Source organism: Aptenodytes forsteri, unplaced genomic scaffold (genome assembly GCF_000699145.1).
Source record: "Aptenodytes forsteri isolate BGI_AS27 unplaced genomic scaffold, ASM69914v1 Scaffold155, whole genome shotgun sequence".
In the NCBI taxonomy this organism is placed as follows: Eukaryota; Metazoa; Chordata; class Aves; order Sphenisciformes; family Spheniscidae; genus Aptenodytes; species Aptenodytes forsteri.
In genome coordinates this window covers 5,367,506-5,374,157 of record NW_008794446.1, presented here as the reverse complement: position 1 = coordinate 5,374,157, position 6,652 = coordinate 5,367,506, and positions in this window count along the sequence as shown.

Here is a 6,652-nt window from a genome sequence, read left to right as displayed (position 1 = left end):
TTTTTTTTCTTTTTCCCTCCCACTTTGCATCGGGCTCTGTTAGAAAGCGCTCGGGAAGGAAGGGGGGTGGTTGCCGCCGCCTGGTAGATGAAAAACTATGAATTTTACATCTGAATTGCCAGATGGAGAATGGTTAATTTATAGGTTATGTGTTGTTTACGTTGAGAGCCTCTGGTCAGGAATCTAGGTCTGTAACTTCATCCCGCTGCAAATAAATCACTATCTGTTCTTCAAAATAAATCAACAATTAATGACGGTGAACAATCCTTGAAAATTAAACTGCAGCAGACCAGCTCCTACAGAGCTGGATTTTGTCGTGCAAGCCTTATTCTGACTTCTGTGTTTGCTTCCTGCACGGTTGCTTACTGAGAGCTGTGATTATTTTGTTAGGCATTCTGTTTTCCCATTTAACACAACTGCTGAAGTATTCTCGTGTTGGTCTTTGTTTTGTGTTTGCTGGGTAGGTGCTTTGGCTGTAATTGATTTCTCTTTGCTGGGGATGCAATAGAAGGAGTGTTGAAAATTTGAGTGGCTTTATAGTTGAAAATGGGTGTCAAATCACGTTTTGGGAAGGAGATAAGATGATATGCATTCCTTGAGGTTTTCCCCTTCCAAACTAGTGGAATTATTCTGTTTTCAGTTGTTGGAAATTTTGCGTGGTACGGCTTGTGTGTAATACAGATCTGCTCTAAATATTATATGTACTTGTGTGAAGTAATACCTCAAAAAGATGTGAAACAACTGAATGTATGCTATGTCCAGACTAACAGAGATGATCAGGTAAGATAGTTTAACGGAGGTGTGTGTATCCTTTTCATCACCGGCATTTGAAAGTGTGCACTACTGGAGAAAGTAGCTTAGTACTCTAGTACTTGCATGACATCTCGTGTCTGTGTTTGAAGCAAGGTTGTACTTTATTACTGTGAGGGGTACGTGTGTGTGGTGTTCTGGTTTTCCTTTTTTTAATATAGTTCTTATACAGTAGTATTTGCCTATGTGTCTCTTGCATTCCCTTTACTAGTTACCATACAAACTGGATAAACTGTGGTTCCGTTTTTGATGAAACAGCTAAATAAATTAAAATGGAAAATCATGTGTATAACACTTGTACGCTATTTTTTTTTCTTGTCTGCCATATAAATATTGGGTTTAGACTGTGTCTAGCAAGCTTACTTGTGGACTTAAATTGAGCAAGTCAGCGAAGTCATTATTTAAGCTGTAATTAAAAATATAAACCCCAACAAACCCAGCAGACATTGCTAGCATTTGGAAAAGCATGGTAATGAAATATGGGCGTGACCTCAGGCATTATCCATTTTTGGCTCTAGAACAGGAAGCTCTGTTACCTCCTGTAGATCAAGAGAGATGCATTTTCTTTTGGGATACATTGCTTTCTACCAGGCTCTCAGGTTATGCTTTTTTCCTCTCTGTCTCTTTCTTTCTTCAGTCACACAGTTTATATTCATACAGGAGAGATAAGAGGTTGTATGGGTATGTGTAGGAGTTTTTTAGTAACGGATTTTCATTTAAGGTTTTTGGAATAAATGTTTTTTCTTTAAGCCTAAGTTTGGAAGAGGTGATAAAGGCTACTTGTTGCACAAGGAGAATTTTCATGGGAGCAATGAATAAGAAAATGTGAAGCTGAACAGTAAAAGCATGCAAAGTAGGAAATGGAGGAAAATATGATACTACAACTCATTATTTTCCCCTACCAGTTTCATTCTAATATCCCTTTCCCTTAATATTACTTAGCCCAAATATATACCTTTCTCTTTCCTGACATAGTCCCCCCTGCCGCCCTTCAGACAAGTTCCTTTATTAGAACCAAAAAGTAGTTCTGGTGTGTGGTACTGACAAGTGGTAAGATAGTGTATCATGCTCCTTTTAACAAGTTTCTAAAGTAATGGTGTTTTTGCTCTTAGCACAAAATGTCGATACTACAACCTGAAATAATCTTTGGAAAGAGTGAGAGAATATTGGAGGCTTTCAGTCAGTTTTGAAACTAGCTGGTAAGGGAAAACTTTTTTAAAAGGATGTGTTAGTGTGATGATCCTTGGTGGTGTTGTGTTGATTTACCAGATTTGTAGACTCTCTGGACTATTTGAACAGCATTGACAGATTCTGGAAGGAATCATGTGCAGGCTTTTAAAGAATTGCAAAATATATGCTTTAAAAAAACCAGAACAACCCAAAACGTCTCCTTGCCCTCAGAGGTCGAACATCTAAAAGTTACGACTGTGTATGTATGTGGTGACATCTTCAGTTGAATATAGTCTCGTAGAAAACTTGACTTTTTTTTTTTTCCTGCTTAGTTCTGATACTTAAGTAAAATGTATCAAAAGTGCAGTGTATGAATGAAAATAAACTTTGTTATTTTAACAAGTTAGTGGTTTATTTCAAAAACTCTTTGGAACACTTTGCATTCCACAATAAAAATGCTATTAATGTGACTATTTACTGTAACACATATAACTTGAAACAATTCCATGAAATACAACTAACATTTTAACTTCATTTTTATGAATCAAAATGTTATCGCCTCCACTCTTTTTAAAGGTTATTACTGTCTGTCTCTGCATATACTGCTTTTCAACCTTTTCTAAAGTGTGAGAAAGTCCTTGAAGTAGGTTCTGAGGATTAAGACCTCTATTACTTTGTCCCCATCTGTGGAATGTACTCTTTCACATCCCATCCCAAGCATTGGAAAAACATTCTGCATAATTTTGCTTGTTTTATACTGCCTGATCTTCAACTCTGTTATTTCAGCTCATGACAACTTTGGTATTAATACGCTTCAAGAAATAATAAAAAAAAAGTGCGCCATACCACATTGGGAACAGATGGGCATGTTTGTACTAATCATCTTGTGTCTGTCACCATTTATATGGTACTACCGTGACCAGGGATCAGGACCCCATCTGGGCTTTTCTAATTTAGACCCTGTTCTTTAAAGATCGATTCCAGACAATACTGACTGTATGTACTTTTTCTCTGACTTAATTAGAAATTCTGGTGGATGCTTCTGCTGCTGATATGAGATGCTTCACTTGCACGCTTCTTAATGGACAAAAAAGACACAAAGTTACCAGTCAAAAATGTTATTGTCTTAATTGCTTCCATTGTATAGTCACCCAAACTATGTTTTGTAGCTCTTTTAAAGAGGACTAGATTCAGCTAAAACTTATTTGTTAATGACTTATAAAGTAACTGTTGAGTGAGGCTTTCCACCTTTTGTGTAAATATACCCATTAGTTGTCCACAACTTCTATCAGAGCAGCCTCTGGTTCTCTCTGAGACATCCCCAGTGTATCCACATTGTAGCCCAATTCAACATCAAGAATCAGAATTCTGAAAGTCTTAGAAAGGAGGGGAGGAAAAAAAAAGACTTTAAAAAAAATAAAAAGAAAATTAGGTTACCCTCACTGAGTGTGAACAACCTGCTCATGAGGAAGTCTTAAAAAATTTACATCAAAACTTTCTGTATGTAATCTTTGGGCTACCTTGAGTTTGACTGTTCACTTCAATTAGTACTGCTTTGTTACTTGGATGTAGAGTTTCAATGAAGACAATCAGATTTCTTGGAAATCTTTGTTTGACACTACATATGTTAAGTTTCTGTTCTTAACAAAAAAGAATTGAGATGAGTTGTTGTCAGTTACGAGAAGGGAGCAGAATATACTTCATGGAAACTTTTTATTATATTTAGGCGTATTATTTTTTTCTGCATCTACCTACTTAACATTTGAAAGAGAAATTTGGGGAAAGGTACAGAGATGCTAGGCAGCTTACTGCTAGGTGTGATACTGTCTCTGAATTATTTTGTTATTTGACAGGTCAGTATGGAGCATTGTGTGTAGTTCATTACGATTTCCTGTACGTAGAAACAAAGTGTAGGGAAGAGACTATAGCTTTTTGTGCCATCAATTTGTGAAAGCTTTTGTGTGGGACGATGTCTATGGACACTCCATGTGCCACCCAGTGCTTTTCAAAGATCTGAGGGAGACAAATTAATTCATGGTATATAATAAAGTTTACATTGGGTTTTCTTTCTCTGAGAGTATGAACTAGTCAGAATAAGGCTATAACATTTTGCTTTCCTGGTTTTTGGAAATGGAGGAAAGAATGGATAAGCCCAATGATAAACTCTTCAGAAGATTTGTGAGGAAGTTTTTCAGAGAGATAGCAAGTAGGAGATGCATTTCTCTTCCATTTGCCCAGCTTAGATTATGCAGTCCATAGTTCTTGGAAGCATTTCTGTAACTGAGGGAATTAAGAGATTTTCATACATGTACAATTTTCAGAAAAAGATTCTGTGCTCATTTTTAATGACTGGTATAGCTGTACTTTGAGAACTCAAAACATTTTGAAAGTCTTCCCCAAGTTACAAATGTTGCCTATAGTAAGCTCTGCATCAGAGTGTTCATACAGTGTTATATATGAGCAAATTTAGAGTAACTTTTCATTTTTTAATGGGTCATTGCCCCCTTAATCTTCTATATTACATACAAAAATGCCTTAAAACAATATTCAAATTGCAATTTCTCTTTAAAAATCGGAAACAGTTTTAATTCACTTCTGTCTTCATAACTACATGTTATGGTAGTCTTTAGTTATGATTTATATATAATTTTTTTCAACTTGCTGTATTTAGGAATTAGAGCTGCATATCAAAGTTGGCTGACATATTCTCCAAAAGCTGAAAAATATGAAATGAATTGACAGGGGACTGTGGGAAGGGAAAGCATATCTAGTGATTTGGGACTTTGGAATACTGGAATTTGCTCTTTCTGTCAGTTTCTTGTGATCCTAGATAAGTCTTTTTAAACCAAACTTTTTCCACAAGAGCTTATTAGTAGTGTGTTGATTTCTGGGGAGACAGGCTCAAGACCCTGACTACTTCTGCATGGCTCAACAGAAGCTTTGGTTTCAGACATAGTGCTGGATAACATGGCAAACTTTAAAAGTTGTGCCCTAAATTTCTCTATCTGTGCAGGCAAAATTGGTGGATAGTTCTTAAATTTCAGTCTGTAACTCAGGTTACTCATCTATAAAATGGGAAGAATACCCATTTTTATGAATAATTTTGTGAAAGTGTTGTGAAAACAAGGTAATTTTTATGGCACGCTAACATATTACAGTGGTGAGTCCTGTACAGAAGCCCAGTAGGAAATTGTCTCTTCAGAGCATGGTTTAAATAGGGTGTAATAAGGGACACGCGTTAAATTACGAGGAGAAAAGTTCAGTACCTTCTTTGCTTTGAATGAGAGAGAAATCCTGTGGCATGGAAAAAGGTAGTGAAGGATCAGGTAAATAGGTCCTTTGTGTGTATTGTCTTTAATATTGTATAAGAAATCTTAATTCTGATGTTCCTAACTCTTCGTAACTGATTTTGCAACTATTTTCATACTTTTGCTGTTCCTTTTTTAGCAAACTTAGTAAACAAATTCACTGTATGGATGTGCTTCTGTGAGTCATTAGATTGTAACCTTTAGCGACATGTAGCTACTACTAATTAAATTAATGGAATGCTATTAGTAGCAATAAGATTTTCTCTTTTAACCAGCATTAAGTGGGATGAGGTGCAAGAGCTTTTCAGTGGATTCTTGCAAATACTCATTGGTAGAAGAGCAGCGTAACATACGATGATTCCACATTGTACTGCAGGCCTTAGAAAGGACTGAGTACTGCTGGATGTGCATTCCCAGCTGATCTTTCTGTTCTGTCTAGTTTGTCCTCATACCTCTTCAGGCTTCTGATTCCAATCCTTCATTGTCCAAGTAAATCCTACTTTCTCTCTCTCTCCCTGTTCAACACCTTAGAGTTCCAGTCTTGAGGTTCCTAAACTGTGGTGTATGGCGTTTGTGTGGGAGGTTTTTTTGTGGTTGGTTTTTTTTTGGGGGGGGGGTGTCTTCTCCCCTCCCATTAACTTTGGTTCTTGGTTGCATGCCTTTCCTATAACACCTAAACTTTCTATTCCATTTTTCTTATATAGCTTGTTGGTCCCTCCAGCAGAGTTGGTGGAAGTAAGTGTGTCCATACCTCAGCTGTCTCCATGCTAAGCTGAGCTTTTTGTCTTAAAGACTTAATTAAGACAGACTGCTCTTGAGCTGAGAATCTGGCTGAGGTGTGGACAACTCCAGCTTTTTCTGTTAAAGAAGCAGCAACATCTGGCTCTGAGCAGACAGGTGGATTAGTGATGGATTCAGTTGTCAACAGGATTTACCAGAGACGTTTCTTCATCTCAAGGTTTGGCTATGTTAACCTTCTAACTTCAGGGGAATCAGGAGACGGCAACCTATAATGTGCACGTGAACGGGTTTTGTACCTTAAGTAATAGGTGGAGACTCTCTGAACTGTCTTATCTTGATTGTATGCTTACAGTCATAGTGCAAGCAACTATATCTATTTATTAATACTTTAAAGCTTGCTCCTTTCAATTGCAAAACCCATCCTTTTATCAATGAGTAAAGTTCCTATTGGTTTTTTTACTGTTATCTCTTATAGGTGTTACTTGTGTTCCTAACTGTTTCTGGGTATGGAACATAGACCAATAGGGGTGTGTGTAGGGTTTTTCGTTGTTGTTTTGATTTGGTTTTTTTGTTAATTTTGATGTGCTTTAGATTTCTCTCCTGGGTAGATTTTTGTCCTTCTT